A 20141-nucleotide genomic window follows, 5' to 3' on the forward strand; every position below is an offset into this window, starting at 1 on the left:
GCAAATTTTGCCACCTCACTGTTTACACCTTTTTCAAGATCATTTATAAATACAGTATGTTAAATAGGGCTGGGCCTAGTACAGACTCCTGCGGGACACCACTATTTACCTCTCTCCATTCTGAAAACTGACCATTTATACCTATCCTTTGTGTCCTATCTTTTAACCAGTTACCAATCCATGAGAGCACCTTCCCTTTTATCCCAGGACTGCTTACTTTGCTTAAGAGCCTTTGGTGAGGGACCTTGTCAAAGGCTTTTTGAAAATCTAAATACACTATATCCACTGGATCCCCCCTTGTCCACTATACTTAATGATCTGAAATAAAATGGAACACAGAGTACGTATATGCTCCAGACATACATACGATGTTCAGTCACACATGATCATTTAAAGGAACATTGGCAGAGGTCAGATTTGGCCTTGCATTTAGGTTTTCTAAAAATAAGTTTTCACAACTATGCAAACCTCCTTTTTTTTTTTGGCAATTCAAGTGTACACCATTTTTTAAAGCAAATGAACATTCTCCTGGCAGTCTCATCGCAACATTGTGCTAGGCTTTGAGACCCTAAAGGTAAAGCTGACTGGTCTATTTCCTTTACAAGGGCTAAGAGAGAGGCAAAAAATAAACCGTCAACCCCAACTAGTGAAAGGCATGTTCAATTTTTAAAGTTCTCTCAGTGTTAACAGTAAACCAAGGTGTCATTAATAATATAAGTAATTAAATTTGGTATCTGAAGTGATTCAAGGTGAAACTTTTGTGCCAGCCCAGGGAGAGGGAGAGCTAAGGTAGCTTAAAACCCACTTTTATGCCATGTGGATTCTGGTCTGATCTGGCGGCCAAAACAGATACTGGTCTAACTTAGGCAGCTCAAGAAGCTGCATAAATTTATTGTAGCCCTGCCTGGGAGCAGATCAGAATCTCCCATAGTATTGTGTTCTATGGCCCTGCCCACAGCCCTGCCCTTGCCCCACTCCATGCATGCTATGCTGGGGCTTGCAAGTGACACTGCACAAGATGCTTGCACCCTGGGGCATTCTCTTCCAGCTGGGAAAAGGGCTGTTACTGACTCTGTCCTGAGTAGGGTAAAGAGTGGAAGGGTGAATCCCTCCCATGGTTTTAGCCTGCCAGTGTCACTTGAAAATAGTCCTTTAATTTCTTGTGTTTGGTCAGACGTTGAATATTTGGTTTTCTTATAAATATGAATACCATTCTGCAAAAAGAGAGGCTGGTATCCACAGAAATGCTCTTGGTTAATCTTTAAGATTTTGTAGGGTCCTATGAACTTTTATGATTCATTTTCTTTTGCAGCATTAGCCAATGTATATGTTACACGTATCACTTACAGCACAGTAATATGGATCAAGCACAAGGTGAGATTATTGTATGTATGACCGTTGGGCAGCTATACCAACTGCATTGTATTGTTTTTCCCACACTGCTGTTCACTGGAATATCCCACATTGTCTTGGAACAGGACAACTCAGCATTTAGCCTAAGTGGATAGGAAAACTGTCAAAGGGAAAATACATTTATGTGCTGGCCAGGTACAAGATGGGGAGATAATTTCATGGACCAATAGCTGGAATGCTAGTATCCAAAACACACATAAGGAAGGTACAGGATGACAAGTTAAGAAACTGGTCCTTACTTGGGGGCTGGATCTTAGGTGTTATATAAAGTGCTTCCTAACTTGTAAGCAACCATCCTATAAATAGCAGTGATTTGGAGGCTGCATTTTGGGTAGCAACGGCATAAGGTGAACTGAACATGTTGCAAGAACTGGCTTCCTGGATGGATGGATAGATGATGTATTAATTCTTTCTTTTCTGTATCATACTGTTTTCTTGATAACCAAGCTCAGCCAATGTATTGTCCATTTGGTCTCTTGAGCATTTTTCATATTGAACCACAAATGTATTCAGAATCAATCAGCTCTACATCTTTTTTAAAGCAATAATGTATTTTAAAAGAAATACATCTTCAGAGAAACCTATGCCTTCACTTCAGACCAGCAGGCTAGCGGGACTGAGCTAGAGCTAGGTCCCAAAGAGGCTTCTGCCTTGAAATAACCCCAGCCAGCTAGAGATGCTGAGCCAGTGCCCCAGCAGGGCCCCTGCCTTGATGTCACTTAGCAAGCTAGAGATATTGAATCAGTGAAGTCCCAAAGGTCCGTCCTTTGCCGTTAGACTAGCAAACTAGAGGTACAGGGCCAGTAACCTTCAGCCTTGACATCAGCCTGGCATGCTAAAATTGCTGAAGTAGAGACCTCAGCTTGGACCTGGAACTTTGATATCGGACCAGGAAGCTAGAGATACAGAGCAGGGATTGGAGTAAAAGGGACTTTTTTTGGCTGGCTATGGGTCTGCTTGAGGACACAGACCCCTTTCTGATACATTTATTCCCTGGTCCCCATTATTTTCCTCCTGCAATAGCCCATCACAAGAGATACGGCAATGTCACTTCAGCACTACGGAAAACTGAAAAAAGGAAAATATATTTTGTGAAAAGATTCAAAAGAAATGAAATTTTGTTGTCACCAGGGTGTTATGTAATGGTGAATGGAGGGAAACGTCTGCCAAACAGTCTCTCTACAATGGAGTGGTCCAGACTCTAAATAAATTGGGGACCCCCTGGCTTACACTGCAAGTTAGGGAAAAGTTACTTTAGGAAATCCTTCAGAGCACTGCAATTTTATAGGCATGCTATTTTCTGTGTCTTTCTGCCTTTAAAACCAAGTGTTTTAATGGCCATGTACGTGCATTGGGGTGATATCCAAGGGAGGCTGTGGAATCTCTGTCATTGGAGGTTTTCAAGAACATGTCCTAGGTTTACTTGGTCCTGGCTTAGGGCGGGGGGTGGACTTGATGACCTCTTGAGGTCCCTTCCCACCCTAGATTTCCAGGAAAATGAGAATACATTTTTAAGCTTCTCTGAATGATCTAAAATAGCTTTGCTACACATAAAAGGGTCATGATTTTTAAGGTCTGCCTTCTCTGAAACTACCATGGCCAGTTGTTGCTAATTATGAAAAATGTTTTCTGTTACTGGGGAGGGAGACTTCTCTGCTCTCCAATGGATCCAGTGTGGTGTTTCTAGCTCTGATGGTTCACCAGGTGTGTGAAGGGATGTCCACACCATACAAGACTGGAAAGGGTTAAGATGGCCAGGCAGGCCAATTAACTCCACAGGCTGTACCTGGAGAATAGAGTTGGCTCCAAGCACCAGCTTTCCAAGCAGGTGCTTGGGGCAGCATAGAGAATGGGGTGGCAGTCCATGTCCTGCAGTGGCAATTTGGGGTGGCAGCCCTGCTACTCTTCCGGGCGTGGCAGCAATTTGGCGGCAGCTCCACCACTGTTGTGGTGGCGGCCATTTGGTGGCAACTGCTTGGGGCTGCAAAATTGGTAGAGCCTCTCCTGCTGGAGGAGCAGCCAGGGAGCAGGGGATTGATTTGGAGCAGGCTCATGTGGGCAGGAACAGGTAGGACTTCCATAAAGCCAGGGAGCAGATAGCAGAAGGGGGATGCAGGGAAGTAGGCTGCAGCTACTCCCTGGGAGAAGAGAGGTGCATTAGGGGCTAGAGGATAGTCCACAGTTACTTTCTGAGAGGAAGAAGTTGAGGCTGACGAACCCAGAGAGTGGGCTATGAGAAAGGTAGGAAAAGGCTCAGGGAAAAGCAGCAAGGTAGGACAGTGCAGGCCTTGGCCTGGGACAGTTTGTCCAGGAAATACTTTGTTGCATCAGCCCAGGAAGGGGAATAAGTATGGTGACCCAGCTGGAGGGCCAAGTCTTGAAGAGGAGGCTGTGGTTCCTGGAGCATGGGGGGTCCACAGGATGAGAGGACAACAGCAGAAACACCACCTGAGGAAACACCACCTACCCACAGCTAATCCCCGGGATGATCAGGAGGAGGCGCTATCACATTTTTAAGTGAGTGGACACCATCACAAGGTGTCAGACCTTAAAAATGTGATGGGGCCTAGACCTTCCTGGACTTCAGAGCAATGGGCAAGGGGGGACCTGTGCTTTCCCTGGGAAAGGAGGAATCAGTTCTCTGAAAGCTTGAATTTTTTATTTAGTTTTTTGATCTGAGAGTGGCTACTTGAGACTGCTCAGAGGCTTAGCATGTTAGTGGTCCTGGCAGTGATGGATTTGTGGGCAGAGTTTAGATGAGCTGGCCAGAGGTGCAAAATAAGGCCCTGATCCTTCAAGTCGCTGTGTGCATGGAGCAGCTTGCAGGATCGGGGCCTAAATATACTTTAGCATGTGGTTGCAGAAATATGATTGTCATCTGTCTGTGTGTCTGTGTGTGTGTAAAGTGAGGGGAGGGCTCATATACAGATATGAAGGAGCGGGGGAATCTAGAACATTATGTCTGTCAACAGATAAGAGTCACAAACGTCTGATTCTAAACTGCAAGGAGAATCAGCTGCTCACACGACTACAGACAGATCGTTCACTCTTTCTAATTTAGCCAATTTTCAGCCTAAAATAAAGCAGATGATCAAAAGTATATAAAAGTGTCACAAACTCTCCTGCAGACTGGGCCTACAGAATTCTTGCACAGAGACATCAATGGACTATACTCTGGAATTCAGTACTTTGAAGATTAAGAAGCCTTAACTAGCCCATTTTTTCTCAGTAGAGCAGAAGATTTTAAAGTCTGCTCTCTAGCAAATATTGAGGACAGGAGAAATTTGAACAATCAGACTGAACTCTAAATCCTCTCTTGTCTCTCTGATTGCAGCCCAAGGCTAAGACACATGACAAATCTAATATAGAGGATCCATGAGATGCACTTAGTGAAGTCTGTGCCATGTTCTTAGGGGTCAGACAGTGTCATTAATTATAAGCACTGATGAGCAAATGATGCACTGCATTTAAAATATTTAGTTACTATAATCCTTTGTGCACTGGGGCACTGCTGGGTTTGGGGCTTTTTCAAAACTGATTCAATAACACAGTTGATTTTTATTCCTTTAAAAATTTTCAGTGAATTTTCCACCCTGACAGCCCTGGAGACTGAGGTGTCTGTTGGATAAGACATTTGCAAGGCAGCCAGGGGACTTGGGTTCTCATTCCAGTTCCTTCATCATTAATCTTCCGTGTGACTTTGGGTAAGTCAGTTTCTACGTCTGTAAAATGGGGATAATCGTTCTTATTTTCCCTTGGAATGTGCTTGGATATCTATATCGGTGGCAAATGTTTTTATCTATGCAAAGCTCAGGCAGTGCAATCTTTGCACCAGGCTGTCTCACTCACGGGCATCAGCTCGTCTCTGGAGGCGTTGCTTCTAGGAAAAAGATTAGTTCAGCCTCCATTCCCCTTTTAGCCTTCACTTCTTTGTTAAAGCAGCCAGTAATGGTGCTAAACAGAACTGTGATGGTGGATTTTATGATGTGGTCACCTGCACACAAGGAAATGGCCAAAGTTCGTCACATCATTTCACATAAGTCTCTGGGTAGCTATCAGATGGTAACACCTTTCACACTCTACCAACTTGGCTCAGATTTAAACCACTAATAAAGGTAAAGTCTTCACTTCTTATTTGCAGTCCTCTTTGAGCCATCCAGTTACTCCTTAGTAGAAAGGGAGAAGAAACTGAGAGAAGGAAGATGCTTTCCGTACTTTCATAGGGGATCCAGCATTATTCCCCAAATTGCTACCTGTTTCAGAAACTAGATCAGTCCCTTTCTTTCTTCTACTCTTTCTCTATCTAAATTCTTATACTGGTTCCCATCATCACAGCATCTGAATCCTACAGATATGTTCTACTCTACCAATGGGCTGGAGAAAAGGAAACAATTGTTTAGTTTGAGGATGATGATCTCATAAAGGAAGAGCAGTGTGAGGCAGTCAGAAGTCCATTGCATGAGCAAGTCTATACAGAAAGCTGCAGTTTACACGGCAAAAGCCTGACAGCCCAGAAAAGGAGGTAATGGTGAATCAAGTCAGTTTCCATTTTCACAAAGCGCTTGACCAAAGTGTCACTGATGATGAGGGTGCCGAGTTGTGGGTAAATCTAACATCCTGGATTGGGTGTATCTGATCCTTGGATGGGTGCACAATGGTGGAGAAGGGCGCAAGAAGCCTTTCCCTTAGCAAGGGCCAGCCCCAGTCAAAGTCCCTGTACTCTCCTGAGCACAGGGACTGCTCCGTCATAGCACCACCTGGCTCAGAAGCCGTGCCAAAGAGGGGAGAGAGCAGGTGGGATCATGACTCCTCCTACACCTCCAACAGATCCAGGCAACTGTGCATGGGAGGGAGCCTGGTCCCTGTGAGACCTGATCCACACTGTGCTCCTGAGGTATAATAGCTCCCCAGTGCAGCCATTCCCCAGCATCAGCACAGGGCTATGGCTAAAAGCCACAGCAGAACCCTAGCAAGTGACACCAAAGGATTAAAAGAACCACTTGCAAGATGAGGCTCAGGAAGCTGTGAGGAACTAAATAATGATGCAGTGATCTTGGGGTGGTTTATGATTGTCTAACTGCCAGAGTTAATGGACAGGATATACTGTTGTTCAGTGAGTGCAGGATAATGAGTGTCTAGAAGCAAAAGACTAAAAAAGAGGGAATAGCAGCTGAATGAGAAAAAGGTGGAGTCAGGATAGGGGAAAGGGAAGATAAGAAAACCTCTAAAACCTTCCAGCTAGCCTGCAAATGCAGTGTTAATAAGATGCTGAACTGGACCGCTAGAGAAATGTGACACTTAGGAGAAGAGGTGCTTTGATCATTGTACAGGGCACTAGTTAGACTTCTTCTATTGTACTCTATCCTGTAACATAGCTTAGAAAATATGGCTACTGTTAAGAATTACTGACAAGCTCCCACTTTAAATCCTAAGGGGTTTCTTGGTCCTGCTTGCAATCTAGGGGGCTCAGAAGGAAACATTGAGCTGGGTCCTCTGCAACCAGTCTGGAAAGAGCCATCTTAAAGCAAGGTGGAGTGAGTTGTGCTTTGCTGCCTTAGGAAGCAGCCTGTTTTCTCGCTCTCTGTTTTTGATTCTTGTGTGTCAGGGTTCTGGATTGTAACAAATAAAGTAGTGTTATGTTGTAACCTTCCATGCAGCGTATTTTAGGATTTTTATCTAACTTTTCTGTCTGTGTGCTGTGAACATAAAAGGGAATCGTCTTGAAAACTCCTGCACAGGCTACATTTGAAGAAAACAAGCTGAATTTCAGGAAAGTTGATATTTTTAAAATAATTTTGGGTCTAATTATGTTCTAGTCATTTCAAGTGGATGTTTTTGGCTCAATTCTAAACCCCACATTAATGTTAGTAGGGATTTTTTTGATATTGACTTCAATAAGAATAGGGTTGGACCATAACCAAGCATAGGAGGATCAGACCCCCTCCCCCACCGCGTGGTGCAGGGCCAACATAATGGCTCCTATGCCACCCCTCCACTCCCAGAAGCTGTTCTAGAAGGAAGTGTAGGGAAAATGGGTGGCTGAGATTTCCAGGAGCCCCAGTGAGCCCTGGCTGCCATAGCAGCCCCTTCAGAATGTTGGTAACTTGGGCAAGTTTGAGCAGCCCTCCAGCTACTCTTAATTTACACTGGAGATTGGCCCAGCATGCAGTCAATCCTGGATCAGGGCAGTTTTAAGATGGCCTCCATAGGCTGGGCTGTGTGCTTCTAGGCCACAGCTGAGGATCTGGCCTATGATGTCCTTGACTATTCATTTTCCATTGCCTCGGTTTTGGCAGAGGGGTGGCAGATAAGTACATTGGTGTCTCTTAGCAACCTTCCCCGGGTGTGTGAGATGAGATGGGTGTTGGAATTGTGCTGAAGAGGTAATACGGGGAGGTCAACACGTGCTATTCACACAGCCGTGCTGCAGAACAAAGGAAAAAGGAGATGTTAAAAGGTGAGGTCTAAGAATGAGTGCGTGGTGCATGCATTTTTCCTGACTTGCAATCATCAGCTATAATATGGAGTAGCGTTTTGTGTCGCATCATCTGCAAAGCAGTTTACAGCCCGGCCTGTCCTGTACCTTTCTTTTCTGTCTCTTGTTGAATACTTGGACACCGTGGTCCAAATTCTCATCAGTTGACAAAAAACACAGTGCGAGTCTCTAGGAGGTGGGGGGATAAAAAGGTAGCTTGAGCCATGTCCCTTTGGTGCTGAGCTCCCACCCAGGTGCTGAGGTCACCTCTAACATGCATCACTGCCAATGGCCATAAGGGGCTGACACTGCGCTGGCATCATCAGGGCACCAGGAAACCTTCCACTTCCTCTTTCCTTTCTCCTTGCCCTCTACATTGGCAGACAGCTCTGTGCCACTGGATGATGATCCTCCCACAGCCAGCTATTATTATTAATATTTGCATTACAGTAGTGTCTAGAGACCTCTATCGAGAGTCCCAGTCCCATTGTGCTAAGCACCATGCACACTCAGAGTAAGAAAAATACCTCTGCCCTGAAAAGCTCACAGGCTAAATAGGCAAGACAGACAGAGGGTGGGTAGGAGAAAAGAAGGATTATTATCCCCATTTTACAGATGAGAAAATGGGGCATAGAGAGATGGTGTGATCTGCCCAAGATCACACAAGAAGTGTGGCCGCACTGGGAAATGAGCACAGATCTTGTAAATCCCCAAACCCGAGCTTCCTTCTGCTAGTGAATTATCCATGCTTCAGGGCTTTGGATCAAGCCCTGACTGAATCAGTACATAGCTTCAGAATAAACCTTGAAACTGAATTCACAGAGCAGTTTGGCTTTGTATAGAATGATCTAATTCTGTGCCCATGATTCACAGCCAAGGTATGTATGTGGGGATGTGTTCTGATTTCTTCCTTCTCTTTCCAGTGTGACAGTATGAGAATGTCAGGCAATGCAAGGATAGGGGATGCCCAAGAAGAAAGCAGGAGAGACAAGAACGAGAGCGGAGCAATGTGTGTGTGAGAATGAGAGAAGTTGCTATTCACAAGACCGTGTCTCACTTTCACATTATCAACTCAGTTGTGGTGGGTGGGAGGAGGAAAGACATTTAAATGAAGAGAAATTGGATTTCTTGGTGTATAGAGCTAATAAATAAGGGATTTCCCCTGTTTACAGAACCCCAGCAACCAACTCTCCTCCCCTAGTGAATTTTGCAATGCAACATTCCAAAGTTTAAAAACCTCTGACACTTGTACACCCTTAAAAATGAAGGAGCCACTCGTTCTGGGAGACGTCTAGAATGACACCCACCGGTTCCAACAAGCTAGGGAATAGGAGCAGGTTTTGTGTTTACACTGTTTTTTTGAGCTGTTTCATTAATACATCTAAACAAAACCAAGGCCTATAAATCCAATCCATAGCGGATAAGACATTGGGCTGCAAAAACATAACTGTTTAGGCTGTCCGATTTAATGGGTATGAGTGTAACAAGATTCAACTATTGCTAAAGGAGTAACCATTTGTCAGAGCAACCTGGGGACCACATCAAGCAAATATCAGAGAATACTGTATATACTCGTTCATTAGCCTGTTCGTTTATAAGTCGACCCCCCCAAGATGGATAGGTAAAAATAGCAAAAACTGTATGACCCTTTCATAAGCCGACCCTATATTTCAGGGGTTGATAAACTTTGGCTCCTGGCCTATTAGGTAAGCCGCTAGCGGGCCTGGATGTTTTGTTTACCTGGAGCGTTCACAGGCATGGAGCACCACTTCCTGCAGCTCCCATTGGCTGGGAAAGGCAAACCCCGGCCACTGGGAGCTGGGGGGCTCTGTGCCTGTGGACACTCCAGGTAAACAAAATTACAATGTATTAGATATTCAATTCAATGATTTCATAGAGTTTAAAATCATCAAATTTTGGTGTAGACCCGTTTATAAGCCGAACTCCGCTCTTTGATGCGTCACTTTTTTACCAAAAATATTCGGCTTATGAATGGGTATATATGGTAATTTGGACTGGTTTTGGTCTCTGCTATTGCCCCTTTATACTCCTTCAGTAACCATAAAGGGGGCAGAGTTGCCCCTCAGGAAATTGCTTAGAGCAGAGGCAGTGTAGGGCTGGCAAAATGAGCCCCTGTGCGGCAACCTCATATTCCCCATCATAAGGGTGTGCCGGGGCAGAAGAGGTCATGTGTGAATTCAGGATGGGCAGAGGGTGTGCACTTTCCTCCCCTAGGTTGCACTGTGGGTACAGCGCAGAATCAGACCTATATTTACCATTCTCCTCAGTCCAGATGAGTTCAGAATGTTTCCATCATTGAATGAAAAGAGTTGCTGCTGTTTCTGTTTGCAATACATCATTTTAAAGTAGCCCTCAGTAAGCATAAATCTGCAAATTCATGCACCCTATGTATACAGAGCACAGGCCTCTTTTGAAATGATGGGTCAAAATTAGCTGTTACCACTCAAGAAAGAGATCTTGGGGTCATTGTGGAAAGTTCTCTGGAAACATCTGCTCAATGTGCAGTCAAAAAGGCTAACAGAATGTTGGGAACACTTCAGTCTCTCCAGTCACACAATTACAGACCTGAGGGTAGCTATCCTTCAAAAACTTCAAAAACAGACTCCAACGAGAGACTGCTGAATTGGAATTAATTTGCAAACTGGATACAATTAACTTAGGCTTGAATAGAGACAGGGAGTGGATGGGTCATTACATAAAGTAAAACTATTTCCCTATGTTATTTCTCCCCCCACCCCACCCCCCACTGTTCCTCAGACGTTCTTGTTAACTGCTGGAAATGGCCCACCTTGATTATCACCACAAAAGGTTTTCCTCCTTCCCCCCCTCCTTCCTGCTGGTAATAGCTCTTCTTAAGTGATCACTCTCCTTACAGTCTGTGTGATAAAACCCATTGTTTCATGTTTTCTGTGTGTGTATATAAATCTCCCCACTGTATTTTCCATCGAATGCATCTGATGAAGTGAGCTGTAGCTCACGAAAGCTTATGCTCAAATAAATTTGTTAGTCTCTAAGGTGCCACAAGTACTCCTTTTCTTTTTTGGGAATCATTAGGAAAGGGATAGGTAATAAGACATAAACTATCATAATGCCACCATATAAATCTGCTAAGACTGTCAACAAAGGGGCCACTTTGCACTGGGCTGGATGGTGGCTGGTGGCAGGTGGAAACAGCTACATCTGAACTTGCTTTTCAGCCAGACACAGCTGTCTGTGAACATAATCAGGTGTCGTGCAGGGACACGACACTGGCAGCTGGCTGTCTTGTTTGGAACAGAGCAATCACTTTCAAAAACCACGGGCCAAACAAAGCCACCTCCAGCAAGGAGGAAACTAAAGAACTGGATGAAAGTTTTCATTTAAAAAAAAAAAACCTGACCAAAAAGTACTTCTTCACACAATGCACAGTCAACCTGTGGAACTCATTGCTAGGAGATGTTGTGAAGGCTATAAGTATAAGTGGGTTCAAAAGAAAAATTAGATCAGTTCATGTAGGATAGGTCCATGAATGGCTATTAGCCAAGATGGTCAGTGAAGCCACCTCATGTTCTGGTTGTCCCTAAACCTACAACTGCCAGAAGCTGGGGGTGAATGACGGGATGGATCAGTCAATAATTTCCCTGTTCGATTCCTTTCCTCTGAAGCATCTGGCATTGGCCACTGTCAGGAAACAGGATATTGGGCTAGATAGACCATCGGTCTGACCCAGTATTGCCATTCTTATGATCTGATCCCATTAAGTCAATGGCAAAACTCCCATGGGCTTCAGTAGGGCCAGGATTTCACCCAGGGTCTTATGTTAAAACATGGAATTAATTATTTTTGAGATGGTCTCTACTACATTAGTGCAAGTCCATACAGGATATGGGACTGGCTTTCCAGGACATTCCAAGGAGCAAGAGCAACCTACTTATAAATTTCCCAGTGTGCCTATATTCAGCAGCTGAAAGTTGGCCCACAAACTCAATTATTTACTAAAGTATCTTCACAGATCTAATTCTGTCTTAATTAGGGATTATATGAGGTCATATAACCCATTGCTCAGCCTTACTAGATTTGTACATAGTAATAACCTGAGCTATGTTTTTGGGCACTGAGAGATATAGACTGAAGGAAATAACAAGCCAACTAGGTGTGGATAGCTGAGGTAACTAGGTATAATACCTTTCACTTCCAGAGCTCTGGTTCTAATTCAGTTCAGGTTGGTGATGACTGAAAGTCATCACCTTCTGCAGGCTGGTGGGTGGCCTGTGTGAAATGTGTTAATGCACTCCGTGCAGCTTCTTCCTCATGTACACATCACAAATGGCTCCATTAATAACTGTTTCAGCAAAGGGGCCAAGCTCTAAATAGCGCAAGAGACTAAACTGTCATTCTTCCACCTTTGGTGAAGGTCCCTCCAGCTCGGGGCTGGAACATGTTAATGGGCTATATTCACATAAAACTTGCACTGTCACTGCCTGTGTTATGTACCTGTTCAGTGAAGTCCAGTCTGAGAGGAAAGCTTGTCCAGCAGTTAGGGTGCTAGCTTGGGAGACCCGGGTTCAATTTGTGGCTCCATCACAAACTTCCTGTGTAGCTCTCTTAGTCTCTCTGGGCCTCAGTTGAAGTGGGGATAATAGCACTGCTCTACCTCACAGGGGTGTGGTGACATTACATATTGTAAGACAATGGAGGTCTATATGTTTACCTTCTAGGGATGGTCTCTAGAGGTATAGAACTGGTCCCTTTCAATGGCACTAAATACAGCACAAAATAAAGAAAGAGCTAAGGCAAAATTGGAGCAAACTTTTTCTAACATTTCCTTTGAAAATTGGGCCAAGTACTTTCTTGGTGTTTACAGGTTCCTCTGAAATGGGGGCACGTGGGAGTCTGCAGTGCGGACCTCTCAGCATCTCCAAGCTGTGGTAAATTTATATGATCCAGGAAAGAATTAAAGTACAAAACTTCTAAGTGTGAGGAACATAGCGCTTGTGAAAATCTTTTGACTGTTTTGCTTCTTCTCTCAATTGGATCTCTGACTGTGACACAGTTACTGTAATATCAAATTTTATGCACACACCTCATAAGCATTTTTTGGTTGTTTGGGCACCATGAGAGGAGTGCTTGCTCTGGCATCACGCTCATAATGCCTTTGGGTTGTCACAAGGCCACAGCTCTGCACAGAGTCCATAAAATAGATGAAATGACCTGCCTTATATTTTAAGAAGCTGCTTCCTTGTCCCAATTTCATTTCTAAGCTGCTGCAAGGAATTATTCTTATTGAGCACCAGCTTGGTGCTTGGTGCTGTAGCTGTACTGAACATTATGGAAGATATGGTCCATAGTTAAGGTTAGTTTCTGGTTTGCACTTAAAGAAGGGATTCAACCTTCGTTTTATGTGAAAAAGACAGCATCTCCTCCCCAAATCTATAGCATTTATTTCTGAGTACAGAATGGATTTTCTAAGATTTTACAAGTAATTCTATTAATTAGTATGAATTGTAATTAATTAAAAACTGTGCACTTTAAGAACTATAGTACCTGTTTCAGGGGTTTGGTTTTGGGCTGTGTTTTTGTTGTTGTTGTTGATTTGATTTTTGTCCTGAATGGTCTTAACAAGTGAATAACGCAGATACTTCAAACTTTCCATATTGTTAAATTTAATTGAAATCTTGTGCATCTAATTTTTCCTGATGCACAAGACTATTAAAATCAGTTTAATGTAATCTCAGAACACAAACTAAAATGCCTTAATCATAATTGTATGGTTATTGCATGGGATCACCACACGGCAGAGTTAAGGCTGTTTGGATGCCTTAACTGGGCATTTCTTACTTTAACATATTTAGATTTAAGTGTAACTTTAACTCTGGGTTTATAATTCTTGATTTTTGAGATAACTACAACATCCCTGGAATAGTTAGTTTGTTTGTCTGCTTTTTTTACCCTTCGGTTACAGATATGTACTCTCAACCCATGGTTTTCTGTCTAGGAATGAGAGAAATATTCACTGTGTCAAAGATCTCACAGTCAAAAAAGATTAGATAGCTCACTGAGAGGAAGGCTGGTCCAGTGGTTAGGCCATTATGGGAAAACACTGAGAGAAGGAGGGGGGGGGAACCTTTGGAAAATGGTAGGATGCCACAATATACATAGGACACCCCCAGATAAATTAAGGATGGAAGAATAGTGTTAGAGAGGAAGAATAGCCTCATGGTTAGGGCACTAGCCTGGTATGTGAGAGGCCCTGGTTCAGTTCCCTGCTCTGGACTGTGTGACCTTGAGCAAGCATCTCAGTCTGTCTGTGGTCTATCTATACAATGGGGAGAACAGTCCTTCTTTATGTGAGAGGGACAGTGTGAGGATAAATACATCTTAGCTTGTGAGGTACTCAGCTACTATGTTAACAGGGGCCATATAAATACCCCAGATAGATTCTGGCTAGGGATGATGACATCTCCTGCTGCAATGCCACAGCACTGCACTCCCTGCCATTTGGCTGATGCATTCCCTTGAGCTGTGGGTATAGAGGAGGTGTAGGTTGTTGTGTACCTGGGTTTAAATAGTATCTGGACTCACTTGCTCAGCTGTGGAGTAAATCCTTTCAAGCCCCCTTCAAATAATACAACTCTTTCTATTGAGCAGGCTCTCTGTGGGGTGAGCTGGCCAAGAGTCTCTTACCCTACTGTTCACTGGAGCATGGTGGGGGAGGTACATTTCCATGGGAAGCAAAAAAAATACTCCATAGAGATAGTCTCTTTGGGAAAGCCAATTTGATCCAGCTCTATGCAGTTTATTTGGGGATGTGGGGTGGGGCAGGTTGAGATTGTCAGTGAAAATTTTCCCTTCTCCTTTCTTTTTCCTTCCGAGGGGCACCTATGAGGAGAGGGGCAAAAAGGGTGGATATGCATCAAGGCTTAACTGATGGCACCGTAGACGAAACTGTGGTTCTTCCCACTGCCACTGAAGGTGAAATTTGACCCTCAGGCAGCCTAAAAGGAAGTGATTTTAACTCATTTTGCTGCTGATAACCCACTGTGCTAATCAGTGCTTTTGACATGTCACTGAAACCCCTGTTATTCAGATGGGACCATTTTAAGTAGCACAGCAAATTGATAAACCAATAGAGGACAAAAGTACTAAATACCTCAGACCCCAGAAGATTCAAGGATCTTAAATATATCCTGCACAAAAAGAAATGCCAAATTAAGCCTTCAGTAAGTGACACAACTAGCTTTACTTGAAAATTCACAGGTCCATTTCCCTCCTGATATGACAGTCAGCAAAGTATACACAACTAGTTTTACTATAGCAGAGTCTCTCTCAGCATTTTTTGGCTTGGGGTGGATCTTGACTCTCACCTGACTCAAACAAGACTAAACAAGACAGGCTCTCCCATCCTGCAATTGGCACTCCTTGCATTGTTCAGATACATACGTGATGTGAGGTGACATGTCCTGCTCCCTCAGGGCACTGCACATGCTAACTGAGAGGACTCACTTTCTTCTGCAGAAGATGACAATGAAGAAAAGCAAAACAACCTCTTCTGAATAGGTGGAAAATGGGCTTTCCCACCCAGAGCAGAATGCCCAAACTCAAGCTCTAACTTTGATAAGTTTCCCTTTAACATCCACATGCAAAAGCAGAGAGGGTGGCTTGCAGTGATGAAGCCTCATGTATTTGTGAACATATATCATGTTCAGCTTACGCAAGTGCTAGCAGTCAGAGAAAATTTGTGCTCTGGTTAGTTAAAGGTTGAAACCAAACCTAAACTTGGATTACAAAAAATCAAATTGGCATTGCAGCCATCTTTTCTTTTAAAGCAATACTGCTAAAGTTATCCACAGGACAGTGTGAGCTCAGGGATAGAACATAAGACAGCTTAAATGTCAAGATGCCATTTTAAATGTAATGTAAATGTTTACGTTAAATATGCAATGTGGTTGTCATTCTGTTTGGCCTCAAAGAGGGAGGCAGCTTACCTGAAGGGGGCTCAACCACAGTAAACAGTGATAGCCACCTCCTCAGGAGAGGGGAGGTGCCAAAAAGACAGAAAGGTGGAAAGTTGTTAATCTATTTGATCACAGTTAGGAGAGGAAGAGCCCCTACAGAAACAGCATTCGCCATATTCTCAGACAAGGGGAAAGGCCACAAGGAAACGGAGGTGAGCTAATTAAAGGGGATGAATGACACAAGAGAGGTGTCAAAGTAACCAGAAGGCTCAGCAGAGGACTCCAGATGCTGTCCCGCTGCTTCAAAATATTGTCAAGGATGTCAGTGGATGCTGCCGAGTGGAACTCTGCCTGGATGTGTGTGCATATGAGCACTAGGAATATAGCCTCACAATCACAGAGAGCCTTCCCATCAAGCTTCCTCCTCCTGCCTGTTTGAATCCAGTGATGGGGGGGGGCAGAGCCCACCAGGAGAATGAAGGGCCCACTCCTTCAGGTGAACAGAGGAGCCACGGAACCCAGGAAACAACTAATAGCAGGGGACAAAACATGAAAACACAGGGATGGGGCTGCAGGTGACAAGGTCAAAACAAAAGATCCAGAAGGGTATGTCAAGCACAAAACCCCAGAAAACACCCTCTGCCCTTAGGAGTCCAAGGAGTCAGTGGCTGTCACTCAGAGGAACTCTGTCTGAATGCATGTGCATATGATTGCTAGGAAGATGACCTCACAGCTGCAAAAAGCCTCCCCCTTGAGCATCCTCCTTCTAGATGACAGTCCTGGAGACTGAGGTCCTCTATTTATCCCTAGGACAGGGACTACCCAGGCAAGAGCAATGCAATTTTCAACTCTGCATTGGAGGGATTATGCATTGGAGTAAAGGGGATGCTAAATCCCTAACCTCTGCTGAGGTTGCCACCAACAGCACCAGTTAGTGCCCAAAGTGGTGGTATTCTGATGTGGCCACCTGCCCACTAGCAACTGGACTGACACAACCAAACTCATGCCCCACATCCTGAGAGGCCACTGTTTCCACACACAGGCCACACTTAAAGCAGCTAAATTAACACATTTTTTCCTTAACACATTTTAACCTGAAACACTTTAAAAGGGTAAGGAACTTGTTTTCAAAACATCATCTCTAGTTTTGCTCTGACTCACATGTGCATGCAAAACATCTCATAATTTGCATATGCAAAGAGCATCTATGTGTGATTGGCCCCAAATTGTATCTGCTTCATCCCCTCGGGTGGCCCCTGCGCTACTAAACTCAGTGGCAGTTTTGTCTACATAAAGACATGTTCAGGCATAAAATGAATAATGAAGTAGATAAATAAACTGATAGGTAGTGTTTATATGCTGACATCATTAAGTATTATACAGAACAATCGCACATCTGAGAAATTATAATAATATCTTGCTATCCATGGAGTCATTCCATTGTGGAGGCCTGATTCTCAGTGAACTCTACTTCTGCAGGAGAAGCAGGGTCAGAGTGGATTTAGATTGAGTCTTAAGAAACTCTTATGCTCCCTATATTTTAGGGCTGTGCAGTGATTCTGTCTTGCCCTGGAGTAAGTTAGAGCAGTTTTGGTGTCCTGTAGTGACATTATGCAGCAATCATTCAATTATGATTAATGCATTGTAGCATGTAGTCTCAGATTAGATTAAACTGATTTGAAAAACACATTAGTGGGTTTGTTTGTTTGTTTGTTTGTTTGTTTGTTTGGGGTTTTTTGGCGGGGGGGGAGTTGTTTTTTGTGTGTCTGTGTTTTGTTTTTGTTTTGGTTTTGTTTTCCCTTCTTCTCTCTGTATCACTACAGAGCAGAATTAAGGTGGTTTGGATGCTTTAGCTTTGTATTTCCATATGTTTAACAAGTATACATTTCTTTTATGTTTAACTATGAATTTCCTGGGTTTGTAATGCTTGACGTTGGGATAATAACATTAATGTGATTGTAATATTCTTTTACACGTAAATTACCCATATGTACTCTCAGCCATAACTTGTTCTTATCATAGTTTTAATTCTTAATGAAGATCAGGAGTAACTCTCCTTTAAAACTTTCCTTGTCCTGTAACTACATTTTCTGATCCAATCTACAAGTTGATTCTTTTGAATGCTTACTTTGTTACATCTTTAGCCCTGGATTTCACTTCTCCAAATGCTTCCCTTTGCACAATTTGTCTTTGTTACTTTTGTATCTAAAAGTTATCTTTTCAGGTCCCAGCCTAAGAATGTTAGCCCCTCTAGATCTCTCATACTGCAATAAAACAAACAGGATCCCCCCTCTCATCTAGCCACAAAGAAAGGGAGAGTGGCCATGATCACCCATCCCAGTCTTTCCACTACCTGCTTGAAGGTCATGACCTCCACGTTGAGACCCAGTATGCTAAAGGATCTGCCATTTAGCAAATATATTCTTACACTTACACAGTGATTTTCTGTGCACTGGGGTTTGCGCCCTGCACTTTGTGGTCTCCTTTGTGATGCATGTGCCCTCCTAGAAGCATCCTCCATCCAAGCATATCAAAGCATGTCACACACTTTTGCAAATTTAGGCCCCAAACAGCCCCATGCAGGGTTGGCTCAGACAATTCTGCCAAGCCCACAGTTGCATGGAGCCTCCCTGAGTCAAAAGGGTGCCATGTGACAGGTCAAAATGCTAGCATGAGCTTTACAGCTGTGTTCCAGTGCACATAGCCTGTCATGCAAGCTGCTTTGTGCTGATTCAGAGCTTTGTGGCGATCTTTGATCTGCCTAAGTTGGGATGTTCCCTTGTTGTTGTAGCCTTTGCTTGGGCACATCCCAGGTTTCTCTCCTCTCATTCTGTTAGGCTGTAAAACAAAGAAAAACCAAATAAACATTGTAATGATTTTATAAGGAGTAACACAGAGATTCTTGCTACATCTAGCAGAATTACGATGTTATATGGAAGTCCTATGAAAGGAATAGCTTATTTTATACCATAGTATCTATGCAAGAATTCCAAATATTTTGGAAATACTTTGTTTTTTCCCCAGAGCATATAACTGATCTGTACTGGTGGCACAATGTGAAGCTTCTGCAATCTATCTATGTGCCTTTGGCGGCTTCTTTAGATTTTCATTGTCATGTGATGAATAATAGTACAGAAGAGATACATAATATATAAGAATTTCTGTTTGGGATAAGAAGAAAAATCATCTTCAGCAAGATTACACAAGAGGACTATCCATGCATCCAGAGGAAAATTGTCATGTATATTTCCCCAGCATTTTTGTAGCTTTACATTATACTATGGAATTATGTATTATTATAATTATTATATGCTTTCTGGCATCTTTTAAATCTATTTATCCATCTCCTTTCATTCTGCTTAACATTTTTCTCCTATCTCCACAAACACACAGACCAGATATGAATACATCTATTCTCTAGTGCCTCCTGCTTTTCTTTGCCAGAGAATGCTATGGGATAATAACATTCATTATGGGACACAAAGGTAGATACTGAATTTTGGTCCCCTTGTCGCTTGAGGACACCAGCTTTGCTTGAGCCAGCCTTTGCCCCATGAGGTGGATAAGTGTTGTTATTCGGGTTGGTCAGAACCTGTGATTCCCATTCAGTGGAAAATTCCAAATGTTAAAAAAAAAATCTTTAGACTCAGAACAAAAAATCAAAATGTTGAAATATCTCATGGAATGGGAATTGAAAAATTGAAATAATTTGACCTTTTAAAAACATTTCCCAGGATCTCCAGGCTGCCTGGTTCCCCAGCTGCCCCCCAGCAAGCTGCTGGCCTGCTCAAGTAACAGGCTCCCTGAATGCCTGGCTAATTGATTGCTCCTAAGCCACCAGGTGGGTAATCAGGAAGCCCGGGATTCTTGGGCACAGAGCAGCCCACCAGGCGAGAGCCAAGGAGCTAGCCAGTCCCAGGAGCCAGGAATCCCTGCCTGGTTTCTGTCAAAAATTGTAATGGAATTGACACATTCACAAAGAACATTTTCATTTCATTGAGTCCTCATTTTTCATCCAACTCTACTTAATATGCTTATATTACAGATGGAGAAACTGAGGCACAAAGAGATTAAAGGAGTCCCCCAAAGTAAATGAATGAGTCAGAAGAATCCAGCAGTTAGCCCTGTGCTTTAGCAATAAGACCCTCTTTCATCCTGCACTAGCACCTATTATGCCATCAAATAGTATCACCTTGCAGTCACTAGTGCTGGATTTGAACTGGTATCCTAAAAGTGAAAAGCACCCTAGACTACTACCAATCTCCTGAGCCACCCAACACTACAAAAGATGACTAACT

Source organism: Dermochelys coriacea, chromosome 8, assembly GCF_009764565.3.
Source record: "Dermochelys coriacea isolate rDerCor1 chromosome 8, rDerCor1.pri.v4, whole genome shotgun sequence".
NCBI classification, from domain to species: domain Eukaryota; kingdom Metazoa; phylum Chordata; order Testudines; family Dermochelyidae; genus Dermochelys; species Dermochelys coriacea.